The following is a 17,013-nucleotide window of genomic DNA, read 5'->3' as shown; positions in this document are numbered from 1 at the left end:
TGTAAAAAGGATTTGGAAGGACTCAGGATGCCGAACAGGCTTGGCTCCTTGTGATTCCACCCCCACAACATCTCTCAAGTCTCAAGCCAGCCCTTCCTCTCCTCTGGTGTAGCCCCCTGTCCCGGTCCTCATCATCCTCACTGACGGCAGTGATACTTTCTGATAGGTCTCCATGTCCCTCTTGCTCATCCTAAACACCACCACCGTTTGTGTTTCTCTGTTTATACACATTCCAGGCCTTCTAGTGATTATCAAATAAAAGTCTCGCCTTTAGCACAGTGCTCAAGGCCCCCGGAAAGCAGGCCCCAAACTTCCCTCTGTTCTCAGCTCATCCCTCTAGACATGCTCACCTGCCAATGTGCCCGTACCTTCTAGCCAACGAGCCTTTGCCTGGCTGGTCCCGCTGCCTGCTTGTTCTTTAGCTCCCATCTCTGCTTGGTGGATTCCTCATCCTCAAAGACCTAGTTCAAATATGGCTCCTTCTGCAAAATCTTTCTCGACTGCTCCAAGCAAAGCTGATGTCCCTCATTTCTACTCTGTGGGACTGTGTGCTGCACTTGTTTGTCTGTGCTGCTAGGTGACCTGGGGGATGGACTAAGCCTTATTTATGCCCTCTCCACCCCCAGTGAGCACCTTGTTCACCGTATGTAACTACTTAAATTTTTGAAAGCTAGTGGGACATATTCTCACGATGCCAGGGAGGAGTCAGAGAAGTAGACCGATTTTCTGGCTGTCAGGCTCATTGGTTCTGCCTTCTTCAATATCCAGAAAATTTAGTGAACTGGGTAAATGCTTCTTGGGGAATGTGTCTGTCTTTTAGGTGTCCTACCTGGGAGGCACATTAGTCCAGTTAAGCTCCCGAAATTGATCCCCATTATGTGACAGACCCTGTGTTAGACTCTGAGGACATGCACACTCCTGTGACTGTTCCTGCCATGGGCATTCTCATAGCTCAGTCAGGGAGAGACACACACACATAATTTCAAGACCAGGCATGAAGTTCAGTGGAGTGCTCAGTCTAGCCTGGGAACATCAGGGTAGGCTTTTTGGAGGAGGTAATACTGGGACTGAACATTACAGGATGTACAGGAGGTAGAGAGGCAAAGGCAGTGAGCCTAACCAACACAGCCACAAGTGACCATGATCATTCAGGACTGAAAGATCATTGGTGGGCTGGGAAAGGAGGGGAGATGAAGCATGATAGAGCTATTGATGAGGAAGATGGTGGCATTTGAGTGGGACTTTGAAAGAGGAGAGAGTTTGGATTGATAGAAATCAGAATAGGGTAGAATTTGTAGGACAATCTCAGCAGAAGAAAATCGTGAGCAAGGCGGGGAGTAGCACAGCTTGCTTTAAGTGATCTATTCCAAGAGGATTATCACTATAGTGTCAGTTAAGAGGTGAGTCCTGGAGAGAGGCAAGGGTCCAGGTCATGGAGGGTCTAAATGGTGGCACTTGTATATTCTCATTATCTCCTCCTACCAGTGGGGTCTGCAGAACTGGGGGACCAGGGAGTCAGTCAGCTCTAACATCAACAAGAAAACCTGCAGGGGGTTCACCACTTCTGCTTGAGTCTTCTCAGTTCCTACATTGGTGCGATCAAGTGGCCCCTCCTCCTAGCAGCAGGGGTAGGAATTAAAACTACCCAGAGCCCCACAGCACTGAGACACAAAGCACGCACTTCTCTCTGGAAAACACCTAAACGTCCCTCCTCTGAAAGTAGAACCCGGGCACTCCCTTCTGGGCTAGTGTCTTCTCAGAAAGTCAGGTTTCCCAGGCATAGAGCATTTCAGATGGGCCAGGAAGTGTTGGAAATTGAGGGACCCCCTAGCTTCCTGCAAACAGGCTGGAGGGCTCTTTGGTCAGAGCCCAAAGGGGTGGGCTATGATATTGTTATCAGCTTTTGAGAAAGATTTAATGTGGTTCCAATAACTCTCTCTCTGCTCTTAGCCTCAGGCTCTGCCAGGAAGGTGGGACTGTTGGAATGTGGGAATTCTGACAGGTTCTGGGAAACAATAGGAGAGGCTAAATGGAAGAAACTACTTTTCTTGGGTACCTAGCAGTCCTCAGGTCCCTGACTTCAGGTTTAATATTCAGTCCTCATACAAAATATATAAGAAGGGCCTCTTGCTTAGTTGCAGAATAGACAGCTCTTGTGCAAACTGCTGCATTTGGTGGGAATGAGCCATGAGATGGCTCCAGGTGGAACCTCCAAGTTGACCATTCAGTCATAACCCACAGTGCAACTTCCCTTTCGACAAAAACCTGGGCGTCTCTGCTGATGACTCAGGAGGAATCCTGGCCTTGCATTAGTAACTGACCTGCCTGGAGAAGGGACAAAGTCTCTCCTAGGTACCTTGAGCTCTGGGACCCTACTAGAAATGTCTTGTGAAATCAGCCTTAAGTTCATCCAAAAAACTCTGCTTTGGAACCTACTGTGTGCCAGATACTAACATGGACACAACTGCAGGTAAGATCCAGTCTCTGATTTCACACCAATTTCAGCAGAAGGAGTGGGGAATAGGATTTATCAGTTAGGACCCTTTTGTTTGCAAGTGGTGACAGTGTTGCTTCCCTCTGACTTACTCAAAGAAAGAGAACAGGAACAACAGTGGCCAGAGGCTCTACATCCACTTTTGTTTCTGCTGGGTTAACTCCACTCTCAGACTGGCTTTACCCTTGTGGTTGCAAGACGGTTCCTAGCTGCTGCAGAGGCTACCAATCTGGCTCATGTCTAATGGGAAATGGAAAAAAGTTTCTCTTCCCAGAATTATTAGCAAAAGCCTCATATGCAGCACTGGCTGTAAACAGGTCACATGCCCATTTGTCAGCCCAATGTAGGTAGGGGAGTGGGAATGGTGCACTGATGAGCCTATGTTTAGGATACATGCTCCATCTTCGAGCCAAGGGTGGGACCCCAGCTGAAGCCATAAGCTGCAGGTTAGAGAGAGGAATAGGGTTGTGGTTACCTGAAGGTTGAATGGGACATGGTGACAAAAATAAGATACTTTAAGGAAGACTAAAATAATAGGTAGGGCTCTGATAGCCAAAGAACCCAAAGAAAGTGAGGCAAAAATAGTGATGATGACGACGATGATGATGATGATGGTGATGATGATACAGGGGTAGGGGTCATGGGATCAACTAGAGTTGAACGACACATTTTCTAGGTTAGCTCTTAGATTTGGTGGAGATCTTCGTGGGTGACTTCATGGCATAGCTTGAGGCTGTGCTGGTTATATTCAAAGACTTTGCCTTACTCCTTTTTTACATGACATCTTTTAATGTTTGACCCCAGTGATTAGACCAGGCCAATTACGATGTCCAAGTAGTAAGAGCAGAATGATGAGAAAAACCCAGGTTTTTGGTAACATTGCTCAGCAGGTATATCAGCCAGACAGAGGGCCCATCTTATCTCATCTTATGTGAGACAGTTCTTTAAATTTCTCTGCTTATTTTGTTCATGGTTTGGGTTCAATGTTTACCACTTTCACCAAAAAGCATCCAAATTTGCATAGGCTCCAACACAACACTATCAGGACTTTGTATTTCCTTCCTCTGGGCTTCTTGGTAGTGCTGACTATCTTCCACTACAGGAGGGCTCCACACATACATCTGAATGGTTCTGTGTTTGAATAAATCATGGACAAGGGCTCTGATTGGTCTGCAATGAACAGCTAGTCTGCACTTTGGACCAATTATGTGCTCAGGGGCAGGGTATATTCTGAATGGCACATCCTGGGTTACTTGTCTATAATCTTGGATTAATCAGGATGGGTTGACATAGGAACAGAATAGACATTGCTCCTAGGGATGGGTATCCTATTGCCTCTGCATCTATTCCTACCATGTTTTTAAAGTATGGCCCCCAGACTCACAGTATGTGCATCCCAGAGAAATTGTCAGAAGTGCAAATTCTTAGATCCCCTACCCCCAGTGACCCGCCAAGATCTCCCGAATCAAACTCTGGGGATGAGGTCCAGCAATGAGCACCAGGCTTTCTGAAGCACAGTAAAGTTCAAGAACTATTGGACCATGATTATACAAGGACTAAAATCAAATTGCTGTGCTAGTTCAAGAAAGAAGCAATAATGGTTAATCAGAGGATTAGGAAGCCTTAAGAAAAGATGAGGTCTTAGAGATGGGTTTTTATGATTGGGTAGATTGTTTGAAATGAATATAAGTTCACACATAATGTTGTAATTACAATAAAGAATTTTTAAAATCCTTTACCCAAACAAATCAACTGTTTGCTTTTACCTGTGGCCTTTCTCATTCTTGGTCCATGATAAAAATACATATTTTTTGGTACTAACATAGATAAAATTTTCTATTTCACTTTTTAGGAAGTTTTCTTCCTATACACTACTTAAAAAAAGATTTTATTTACTTATTCTTAGAGAGAGGAGAAGGGAAGGAGAAAAAGGAAGAGAAACGTCGATGTGTGAGGGAAGCATTGACTGGTTGCTTCTCATATGCCCCCAACCAGGAACCTGGACAGCAATCCAGGCATATGATATGCCCTGACTGGGAATCAAACTGGTGACCTTTCAGCTTATAGGATGACGCCTAATCCATTGAGCCACACCAGTCACAGTTACACTATGTTACATTAGTTACATTAGTTACACAGTTACATTAGTTTTTATTAAAGCATTTTGACCATTTACAATGACTTTAGGGAAATTAATTTTTTGAAACTTTAGAAGCTATCTATATACTCACCACCATAACCCAATCAATATGATCATTTCCTTCTAGTCTTTTTTTCTATGGAAGTTAATTACATATTAGAACAATAGCAGATATATAAATATATATATATATATATATATGCTTTACATTATAGCACAAACATTCCTGTTCACCACTGAACAATTTCATTATGCACAAAAGGAAAACAAATTAATTATAACGTATTTAACCAATCTTCTCTTATTGGACATTTTATTTGTTTCCAGTTTCTGCTGTAATAAACAGCTTCGTGTATAAAGTGCTTTCTCCTCCATTTTGAGTTATTTCCTTAGAGTAGATTTCCAGAAGTGGAATTACAGGGTCACAGGATACAAACTCTTTTATGGTTCTTCATGAATTTTGCCAAATTTCTTCCAAAAGGCTTGTACCAATTTACATTACCACCAGCAACAAGTGAGAATGCCAGTTTTTCCACATCCTTGGCAGTTTGGGGCATTCTAATGAAAAAAAAAGTTTTTTTTGCCAATTTTAAGGCAAGAACTTTACCTTGTTTAATTTGCATTTTTATAACTTTACTTAATATTACTTAATAAATATTTTCCCATGTTGCTTTAATGTTCTTAATAAACTCTTTTATGGTTTCAAACACTTTTTTATGGTTGGATTTAATGAGTGGATATAAAGGTAGGGCAGTTTGGAGACCACCTTGAGCCATCGCGTAGGGTCAGGAAAGGTCAAACATGGCCTGCCGGAAATAGAACTCATTGTCACCACAGTCCTCTTCCTGGGCTTCCATCTCATTGAATAGCACCACTAGCCATCTAGTCATTCAAGCCAGAGGCTGGGCATCCTTGTTGACTCCTCCCTGCCTTTCATCACCTCCACTGAACCAACAATCAAGTTCCCTACATTGTTCTTGAAACCTGACTGCTACTACCTGAGTTCAGGCCATATTACCTCTTTCCAAAGCTATTGCAGAAGCCTCCTAATGGGTCTTCTTGCCCTCTAAACCATGCTCCACATTGTGGGTATTCCTATATTTTCCATACCCTAACATGACTCAAGTGTTTTAACAACTTCCCATTACTTTCAGGATGAAGTCCCCAGATTTCTTAGTCTATTTTGCAAACTCTCTGTCATCTGAACCCTGCCCTGCTTGTTTTCAGGTGGAGCAGGTAGGAGGTTGTGTGCTTCTCTTTCTCCTGAGCCATAAAGGGACCACTGAGGCCTTTGAGGACCACAGCCATATTCCCCAAACAGCTGACTGGGACTGGGATTAAATGAAAAGCATTCCCTGGCTCATATGAGCAGCCTTACTGACATAATCTGTACATCCACACCAACAACCTCAATGGTCCTTTTCCCTGGAACTACTCAATGTAGCTCCAGGACTGATCCACGAAGTGTTCGTGATTGGTTCATGATAGGGCAGGAATAGAAAGTAGGCATTTAGAAATGGCTTGAGCAATTTGATAGAGCAGTTTTTTGGTTTACAATCTAATAATAAAAATGAGAAATGAGTTTATATTTTGTGAGTCCCTTTAAAATAGTATTTATCCTCACCTTTAACAGAAACCTAAACAACAAAACATACAAGCAAGCAAAATAAAACCAAAGACACTGAAATAGAGAACAGGCTGACAGTTACCAGAGGGGAGAAGGGAGAGAATTTCAGGGGAAAAGGGGAAGGATTTATAGGAACTAGTTTAAAGGACACATGGACAAAAACTAAGGAGGGTAGAAATGGGAAGGAGGTGGGGAGCACTGGCGGGGGGGCTGGGATGGGAGTAAAAGACAGAAAACTGTACTTGAAAAACAATTAAATAAATATATTTAAAACATTTAATCCATCTATTTGAAAAATATTCATCCATTAATGGATTTTATGCATTGTATAAATTATTGGTCTACACAATGAATTGAAAATTCATTTTTCAATTCATTCTTTGTAAATAATTCAAGCTTTTTAAAATAAAAGCTCTTTGACCACAGATCCTTTGATGTGAATTCTCTTGGAAAAGTTCAGTCTGAATGATCTTCCTATAAGTTTGTAAACGCATTTTCTGGAGTAAGGAGATGTTTGCGTGCCCAACTGGGAGAGTGCCTTTCAAAGATTAAGGAAAATCACAAACTGAAAGGAATCACAACTTTAATTTATATCTTAACTTCATGCTTTTCACAAAGAAACTGGTTAAAATAGAAAGTTCTGGCTTCTGACCATCAAGTCAAGATGTAACAGTACTTGACATATTGAACAGGATGGTAACTTGGAACACTTAAGAGGGGGGATTGGTTTCAAGAATTTATCTGGTCTGTGAAATGAACGGGTGGATGAAAAAAAGACTTTCAATGTTCCTTTCAGCTGTAATACTATGTGCTTTCATAATTCTATGTTGGACTATTTAATTTAAAACTTTTCTAATAAAGGTATTGCTGGTATGTGAAATGTGACAAGGGGGGTTGAAAAAAAGAATCTCTTTCCCTCCCTCCCTCCCTTCTTCCCTTCCTTCCTTCTTTCCTTAATGGAAGAAACTGTCAAACACTGAATCATCTGGTCAGTGTTCAGAGACCTGGGTTCTCACCACAAATTAGCTGTGACACTGAGGACAGATGACTTCACTTGTTTGTGCCCTCTGCTTTGGAATGAGAAGATTGGACTGTTGCCAGCACCCTTAGATTGTCGAGGGGTCCCACGGGGGGTGGAAATGAGAAGCATGGGAAGTAGAAGGAACCAAGCAGGTTGGGAGCTTCTTGGGGTTTCCTCACCCTCAGCCAGAACAGCGCCTCTTTTGTCTTTAGAGATCAGGCCTTCGTGTAAGATTTTACTAGAAGAAATGCTTCGTTGCTATAAAAACATTGGAAAAACTATCAGGCTATATGATTGCCAATGTCTCGTTTAGTTTTTGTTTTCCTGTTGGCACTGCACAATTAGTGGCAGATGCCTGGCTTGTACTCCTAATGTCTAGGTGGCGGGGTCGAAAACACAAATGCATAGGAGGCAGGCAAGCTATTTAAATGAAGAGGTCTGAGTATAAGCTCCCTAGGGAGCAGTGGGGACTGTGGTGAATGCAGAAGTGCTTGTCCTGTCTGAAGGGAACCTTAGAAGTTCAGCTCCTGCCCCTTGTTGCCATGCAGAGATGTGGGCCCTGCTCTAGGGCCTGCATATCCAGTATGTATTTTGGGAGCTCAGTGTGACTCATCTGCCTCCAGACTGTGGCTCACCTGAAATTCCTAGAATGTTTTTAAATGCTGAATAACCAGTGCACATGAACTAGCAGGCTGCTAGGCCTAATCATCTTGCTAATTGTTTAGCACTGTATCTGGCACATGGTAAACAGACTGTGAATGTTAGCTATCATTATTGTTATAATCATCATTATTACTTCATAATAATGGATCTGTTAATAATTGCCACTAAATTGTGACATAATTATACAATTTTGTACTATTCAAGTTTAATTCCTTTGAAAGTCATCATAAAACTGGAGCATTTTGGAGAATTACTGACAAGAAGAAAAGGGAAATAAGTGATGCTTCCCTAGGAACTTGAGTCATATCCAAGGTAGGTCCTGTGCTACTCTGCCAAGTGTGGCCTTTCAGACTCATCATGGCTCACAAGGAACACTGGGTGGCTGTCCAGCACTGGGGACACTTGGATGCACTAGCTCCTCAAGTCAGACGTTGCAGTGGTGATAAAACAACACATTCACACTCAGATTGGTGTCTGGATTTCTGGCTTCTTTCTCATTCCCGTGATTATCATAGCTTTCAAAGAAGTTATAATGTCTGTAGATTAAGGGCTCTTTCTTTACTTTTTTCCAAAAATGCCTTGGCTTATCTTTTAAGTCTATAAGTTTATTTTTCCAGATAAACTTACTTACTGTTATGGGACATAAGTGCCGAGAGCCTGGTTTTAGATACCACAGTGAAATCCTCTCCAGGCAACAGGTACTACCTTAAAAAAAAAAAAGGATTAAAAAGTGCTGTAAAATAAAATATAAAGTAAAAAATGTTTAAAATACTCTGAGTTCCATCAGCTTAACAAAATTATTGTCATTTCTTTGCATTTGCTCTCGTACAGATCTGTACACTGTTAAGTAACTAAATACTCATGAATTCATTGAATTTATCAGCAGCTGGTGAAGGGGTAGGTGGTTATGACAATGAGTAGGATATAATGTCTACACTCAAAGGAGAGTAGGCAGAGGGGTAAAGAAGAATCTTAAAATGGAGCCCTGGCTGATGTAGCTCAGTGGATTGAGTACGGGCCTGCGAACCACCTGATCATGGTTCGATTCCCAGTCAGGACACATGCCTGGGTTGCAGGACAGTTCCCAGCAGGGGACTCACGAGAGGCAACCATACATTGATATTTCTCTCCTTCTCTCCTTCCCTTCCCCTCTAAAGATAAATAAATAAAATCTTTTAAAAAATGGAGTGAATAAAATGAGATGACTTGAATGGGAGATGGCTCAGGAACAGGAAGCATAAAAGAGAAGGGTTAATTAACTCTGACTATGGAATCACCTAGCCCCAAATTTCCTAAATTACCTTCAAACCCACTCTAGCAGGGGGTTTCTGATGCTGGAGTCTCAGCTGGGTTTGGGGGATAGAGTTATATTTATTACTACAGACAGTTTGTGTTTTCCTTTTATTAAATTTTATGAGAAGTAGCCCTGGCTGATGTGGCTCAGTGGATTGAGTGCCAACCTGTGAACCAAAGGGTTGCCAGTTTGATTCCCAGTCAGGGCACATGCCTGGGCTGTGGGCCAGGTCCCCAGCTGGGAACTCTTGAGAGGCAACCACACATTGATATTTCTCCCCCTCTCTTTCTCCCTCCCTTCCCCTCTCTCTAAAAATAAATAAATAAAGTCTTTTAAAAATAATTTTAAAAAAGAGTAAAATGGCTCTGGCAGTAGCTCAGTTGGTTAGAGTGTCATCCTGACACACCAAGTTTGCATGTTCCATCCCAGATCAGGGCACATGCAAGAATCAGCCAATGAATGCGGTACTAAGTGGAACGCCCAATCGATTCCTTTCTCTCTCTCTCTCCCCTACCTTCTCTAAAGTAAATTTAAAAAAAAACATTTCTCATGTTGCTACAAAGCCTTTAAAATTAATTTTTGAAATCTATTGAAATATTCCCCTGGGATTAGGTATATGATAGATCCAATCTATCACTTTATCACTTTTATCACCCAGATAAATAAGTGACAATAATATAAAATAATAATATAAATAAGTGACAAATATCTTTATACATATAGTTTTTTTCTTCATTACAATTATTTCCTTAGGATAAATTCTGTGGAAGTGGGAATATTGGGTTTAAAAGGATAATTACTATTTTGACTTGTGTTATATTGTCCAATTGTCTTCCTAGAGGTTTGCATAAATTTGTATTACTACTTTATTAAATGGAGTTTCAACTATTCTGTATATTTCTGAGAACTAGATTTATAAGCTTTTGTTCTCATTGTTTTAACTTTTGTGTCTTTGGAGACTAATAAAATGGATTATGTGTTAAAACAGCTTGCTTATTACTTTTTTCTTTTGTTAATTGCCTACTGATATCTCTGACCATTTGTCTGATGGGGTTGAAGCAATGTTCATGTATTTGTATGTATTTCCTTTATATAGATTTATATAGATTTATATCTACCTACTTTTATATAATAGCTCTTTGGAAATTATTTTTCACAAATGTAGTGGTCAGGTTTTTCCCCTTGTAAATCGCAGTTTAACTGAGTTTGTACCAGATTTTCCTGGGGCTCCATGTACGTTGTCCCTGCCTCATATGGTACTTACTCCTCAGGTCGGGATCGGTCTGGGATTGGTTGGCATGTTTCTTTGCTACTGAGCTGCGCGCCCCTTTCTATGTGCCCAGTACCTTCCATAGATTATGGTGCATAACATTTGCTCCAAGCTGCTTGCTAAGGTTTGTTAGAAAAAGGATGTTTGAGTGAAAGAATTAAATGAGGGAACACACCACAGTGATACCACCACTTTGACTTTCAAGACTTAGAGGGAGACGGGAGTTCTCTGCTTTTGGTCAGGAAGACATAAGGATAACCTCTGGCTGACCTTGTGCAGAGGCCTAGCAGTTGGAGAACAGGTCTTTCTCGCTCATCTGGGTGCCCCACAAGACTCAGGTCCTACTTGGAAAGCCCCTGGGGGTCTTGTGGGCAGCTGCTTTCCTTTGGCGCCACTTTCTGGGCAAAAGGTTCTTGTGTTTGGATTTTATTAGCCAATAAAATTAAGGGAAAATGCTGGAAAAAAAATCACAGCACACTGTTGTTACTCTTGTGAATGAATAACATAACTTGCAACTAGACTATTAATGTCTAAATGGATTTTCTGTGCTCCAAGCCAAAACACATTTCATAAACTTACAGAGAGATGGACGGAATCCCAGTTAATAAAAACAGTCGTGGGCAGAGGGAGGGTGTATGGTCTGATGGAAGGGGAGCTGGCGGATGCTGTGTTGCTGGGATTGTTGCATTTAACTGTGAGATTATTTTTAAATTGAAACAAAACATTTTAATAAATAGTTGAACTTACATGTTATTACTAAACCCTAACTCAAAAACATGAATTTACTGAGCAAGTATTTGAAGATATAAATAGATAGATAGTATTTGATAAGGTATCTTGAATAATTTTCAACATTGTATTATCAACCAGTTTAATCCAATACATTTTATCCCTAGTCATAACTAAGGGTGTTTCTTTTTAGTTTGCTTTTTTTTCGTTGGAGTAATATTCCTTGTAGAACTGATGCAGAGTTCTGAAATTTCAGTCAATACTTAAAAACAAACATCAACAATTCCACAGATTCTAACAACTGTATACACCTTAGCTCAAAGAATTATTTCTGTGATCATCTCCCTTCACAATCTACAGTGATAATATATTTCGCAGATTAATTTCTGTAGAGTTTCCACTACAGTCAGCTAAAAGAAGAAAAGAAAGAATATAAGTGCTTTACTGGAAGCTGGAAAAAAGAAAAAAAACCCAGGATTTAATCTGAAAAAGGCAACATTTCATCCTAGTCTTATGAATCTTCCTCATCTCATTATATCTCATTAGTGGGGGATAGAGTTATATTTATTACTATGGACAGTTTGTGTTTTCCTTCTGTTAAATTTCCAGTGACGTCCAGCCACGGTGGCTGGATGGTACATAACATTGGTACATTCCCTGAATGTCCCTGGGAATTGGCAACTGCCTCTTCCAACAGTGCTGTTTGTAACAACGGCTGGGAGAGATGGGGCACAGGACACACAGCTTGGACCAAGTAGTCAAAATCCTATAGACATAATATATATTTTTCTTTTCCACATGTGCAGTACAGGTATAATGTAGACAAATGAGAAAACATGAAAAATAAATTCAACGTATAAGTAGAATTACGCCAAATGTGAACGGCGGGTTGCTTCTGGGTCATGGAATGAGGGTGATACTTATTGCTTGTACTTTTTTCTGCCATAAGCCCAAGCTTCTTTTCTTTTAGCCTGCACGTCTTATATTAGGAAAAATGACCTATTTTTCCTTTTCTTTAATTTTTCTTATTTGGAAAATTTTAAAATAGCAAGATGACCAATAAACCAAGACGGTCACCTAGACTTGGGCACAGGCTTTAGACTGGCTTGGGACCCCTGACCACTGTTTCCTTCTTCTGTCTCCTTCGGGACTGGGAAGGCCCACCCCATGCCTGTCCACCACTGTGTTTTGGAAGCAGATGGCTTGTTGTCAGGTTTCACAGGTCCACAGACAACAAGGACTTTGGTTGCAGGATGTTGCCCTAAGTTTCACCCACAAATGATTTAGATGATGAGATGTGGGCCTTCGTGAGTTGATGACATTTAAATGAAATTTTGGAGTTGCAGCTGGAATGACTTAAATCTTTTGGGGATCAGGTGAATATATCAGGTGTAGATGGGACAGATGTGAATTTGGGGGAGCCAGATGACATACTATACTGGGTCAGCTAGTGTCCCACAAAATTCATAGCCTTCCTGGAACCTCAGAATTTGACCTTATTTGGAAATGGGGTCACTGCAGATGTAGTTAAAATAAAGTCATACTGGAGTAGGGTGGGCTGATAATCCAATATGACATCCAAGGTGTCTGTATAAGAGGGGAAGATACACAGAGACACACATGGAAAAGACCATGTGACAAACATGGCAGAGACTGGAGTGACATGTCTGGAAGCCAAGGAACACCAGGGATTGCCGATAACACCAGAAGCAAAGAGAAAGGCATGGAACCGATTCATCCCTGGAGCCGTCAGAGAGCATGGCCCTGAGGAAGCCTTAACAGCAGCCTGCTACCTTCGGAACCGTGAGACCACACGCGTCTGTTGTTTCGAGCCGTTTAGGTTGTGGTGCTCTGTTACAGCAGCCCTAGAAAGTACTAGAACTCATGCATGTGGTCCTGTACTGATATATTTTGCACACTATAAAAACTACACAGAAATAGATATTTTAAAATGTGTAAAGATGACAAAAAATGAATGTTTAAAAATAATTTTATCTTGTTTACTTATAGTGTACAAAGAGTTTGAGAACAATTATATTGAATATTTGCCATTTTAAAACTTTTTTATTTTGGAATAATTTTACAGTTACATAAAAGCTGCAAAGTTAGCACAGAAAGTTCTCCAGATCCTTTTTCGGTGGGGGGGTGGGGGGTGGGGGGTGGAGGGCAGACAGTGCCTGCCTGGCCAACAGGCAGCTGTGATACCTTGGAGATAGCTCTGACCTTGGAGCAGGAGACCACTGCTCAAGTATAATCCTGCTATCCACCATCTTCCTGCCTCAGTTTCCTCATCTGAAAACCGGGGTGATGGCACCTACCTCACGGAGCTGTGCGAACCCTAGCTCTGCTGCAAGCTGGCTAAATGACCGAGGGGAAGGAAGGCTTTGCACCCTTTAAGGCACGGCTTCCCCCTCTGTGAAGCGGGGAGGGTCTTGCCTCCCCTGCAAGGTTATAAGGCAGTGGAAATTTTTCAGCTCTAGGCCCCCAGGACTCTGTGCTTCCTTTTCTTTAGCCCTTAGCGGTGTTTTCCAGGCTCTCCTTAAACTGAGTTCTCCTTTGCAGTTGTAAAAACGCCAAAAGACAAATCAAATAGCTACAGGGCATGTTCAGACCGCACCACAAAAACTTACTCTGAAACCTACAGCTCATAGCACTAACGGTGTTAAGGGGTGTGTGTGTGAGTGTGTGTGTGCAAGAGAGAGTGAGGTGGTGGTGACCCTTCAAGGGCCTTCCACCCTTGAGACTCTTTGCATCAAGATAAGCAGAATCTGAGTTTGATGCTTTTAAGCTGGGAGTAGTCCTCAGCTCTCTCTGGAAAATTCCGGGAGGAGGCTTCTTCGGCACACATGTCTAAGAAGAGCTGATGTGTTCTAAAACGAGTAAGTGCGTGGGTTGCTCCGCACCTCACTCCTCAGCGCCCGCCCCCCGCCCCCACTTCCACCCATGCGAGCGCTGCCTTCAGCTGAGGGGCCTCTGCCATCCCTGTTCCTTCCTCCCAGACTCCCTTGGGGTGGGGGATCCTCCCCTCCCCAGGGTCTTGACATCAGTACCTCTCTCTTCTTTGGCCTTAACGACGAAGATCACGGAACATCCATTTAGAGAGGGTGGCTCTTCCATGATGGAGTTAAATTTTCTTGGTCTTGGCTGTGCTTTAGACTCTCCTGGGAGCGTCACAGATCCCTGCGTCCCTTCCCCAGAGGTTCTGAAGAGAAGCCTCGGCTTTGGTATTTTTTAGAAAAGCTCCACAGGTGATTCTGACGTCCAGCCAGAACTGAAACCCAGTCCAGGGTTTTCAGACCACCTCCCGCTGAAGACAGAGACGTTGCCTGTCTCATTTACCACCGAGTCTCCTAGTAACACAAGTATTTGTTGAATGAACGATCAAACTCACTTCTCAGAGCCCTGAGCAGCTCCCCGGGGAACAGCCTTGGAGGGTTGGGGAAGGAGGGTCACTTCTCTGGGCTCCAGACCCCCATCCGTCCGTCAGCCAGAACCCTCACTTTTTAGCCAATGATATTTACATATATACTTCCAGGTAAGATGTGGAAATCCTTATTTACTGATGAAGTCTGTGTTCTCAACACAAGAACAGGCAAAGCTTCTCCTGATGCAGCCAAATGACCTGAAAACAAGTCTTCTCATGTTAAAGCCCCAACACATGTTCATTAAAAAGTTAAATTTTGTAGCTTAGGAATAGTTTCCTTGTACATTTATGGAATTCCATCCAACATTGTAGCCATTTTTCCCAACAGACTTTCTTTTTTAGAACAGTTTCAGGTCTGCGGAAAGGTGGTGAAGACAGTACGGTGTTCTCCTACACCCTGTGCACAGTTTCCTCCCACTACCAATATCTTACATTTGTTACAATTGATGGACCAGTATTGATACATATCATTAACTAAAAATATATTTATTCATATTTCCCATTTTTACCTAATGTCCTTTTTCTGTTTCAGGATCCTATCCAGGATAGCACTTTACACTTAGTTGTCAGGCATTCTTACACTTACACAAAAATCCTTACCTGAGGATAAGTTCACTGATATGTAGGGGGTTGGTGGGGAGAGAAAGAGAGAGAGACATTGATGTGAGAGGGAAACATCAATCGGCCCTTTCCCCTGTCCCCATTACAGGCCGTGACTGGGGATGGGGGACCAAACCTGCAACCTTTTAGTGTGGAACAGGATGACGTTCCAACCAACTGACCCATCCAGCCAGGGCATTGTTACACTTTTCTTGGTTCTAACAATTTCTCAAATTTTTATTTATTGAAGGCTACAATTTTGAGGAGTACTTGTCAGGTTATGTAGAATACCCCTCTATCAAAATGTTTGTTTTTCTCATGGTTAGATTAGGGTTGTGGGTTTTGGGGAGGAAGGCCACAGAGGTAAAGTGTCATTTTTGTCACACCATTTATAGGGTGTGTCCTCCTGTGCTGACCTGACCTTGATCACCTGGCTGAGGCACTGTTGGCCAGGTTTCTCCACTGTACAGTTTCTGTTCCCACCCCACCCATTCTCTGCTGTAGCCTTTGGAAGGAAATCACTATGTGCAGCCTACACTTAAGGGTTGGGGAGTTATGTAACCCTCCTTGAGGGAGCAGTACCTGCATAAATTATTTGGAGTTCTACTTGGAAGACAGAGCCTTCCTTCTTTCCTTCCTTCCTTCCTTCCTTCCTTCCTTCCTTCCTTCCTTCCTTCCTTCCTTCCTTCCTTCCTTCCTTCCCTCCGACTCCTTCAGTCATTTACCAGTATTTCTATGAGTGTGAAGTCTGGATACTTACTTTGTACTTTGGGTTATAATCCAGTACCTCTTTTTTGCACCAATCGTCCCAGCTTTGGCCTTTGGGGGCTCTCCCAGTTGGTTCCTGTGTCCCTCTAACATGTGGCCATCACGCTTTTAGCACTTCCTTCCCTGTTTCTTGGCACTACAACATGCTAAGGCTCATCATGGCTATTTTCTGCCCTAGAATGTAGCCATTTAAAAATGTATTGGAATTGTTTTTGTGTATTCCTTAATTTCAGATTAACATATGTTTTTCTCCAAGTAATTGAAAAAATGTTTAAGTATTAGAGAAGTACATCAGACAGGCATGTTTTGTGATGTTGGTCAGCTTTTAAAATTTTTACTTTGCTGATTTCTTGGTTGAAATAATTATCATTTCATCCCTATTTGCTACTCATGATTTTATATATTTTACTTTAAAAAGTGCCCCCAATTATGAGTGTAGTAGGCCCTGGGGAGGCCCTAGTACCCCTTGACTGCCTGAGTAAGCCAAAACACTTAAAAGTGAAGTCTTCAACACTCATGTAAAGAAAGAGTGGCAAAGTAAGAGCACAAACAGGCTGGCCTACGCTACGGGCCAGGACAACTGAGCCTTTCTTTAAACTGGTTGCTGGCCATGGGTCTCTCCTAAAAGCCCTTCGCCAATAATGTAACTTCGGTTGTAGTATTTGTCATTGTATTAAGCACATGGTACTAGTAATTCATTCAATAAGCATTTCAATAAGAACATCTATGTGCTAGGGATTTTACTGGGCATAGCTGGTGATGAAGGTAAGTCCGCAACTTCAAGGAACCTACAATACAGAAAGGGAGCTAAAATAGAAGGGTATATGGATAATTACAGAAAGTAACAGGTGTTCTTGGGCCATAAAGGTCTTCAGGAGAAACATATTCTTTCTCCTGGAGAGATTTGGGGAGGGATCAGGGAAGGCTCCACAGAGCAGGGATATCTGGATTGGGTCTTGATAGATAAATTGAAGTTTTCCAGG

The 17,013-nt window shown here is 42.1% G+C and overlaps 1 long non-coding RNA gene across 1 annotated transcript; it reads right to left on the bottom strand.

Annotated features, from left to right (window-relative positions):
- Positions 1–4,811: 4,811 nt before the first annotated feature.
- On the bottom strand, positions 4,812–14,553 carry LOC118974265 (uncharacterized). Its single transcript, XR_005063842.1, has 3 exons — positions 14,289–14,553; positions 8,577–8,650; positions 4,812–5,192 (listed from the first exon to the last, which is right to left on the bottom strand). It is a non-coding gene; the product is annotated as an uncharacterized LOC118974265 (long non-coding RNA).
- Between the last annotated feature and the right edge of the window lie 2,460 nt (positions 14,554–17,013).

The sequence above is a fragment of the Sturnira hondurensis genome, unplaced genomic scaffold (genome assembly GCF_014824575.4).
Source record: "Sturnira hondurensis isolate 20B ecotype Veracruz unplaced genomic scaffold, ASM1482457v3 Scaffold0019216, whole genome shotgun sequence".
NCBI classification, from domain to species: domain Eukaryota; kingdom Metazoa; phylum Chordata; class Mammalia; order Chiroptera; family Phyllostomidae; genus Sturnira; species Sturnira hondurensis.
The sequence above is the reverse complement of the archived record's forward strand: the minus strand, read 5'-3'. Positions and strand labels throughout refer to the sequence as shown.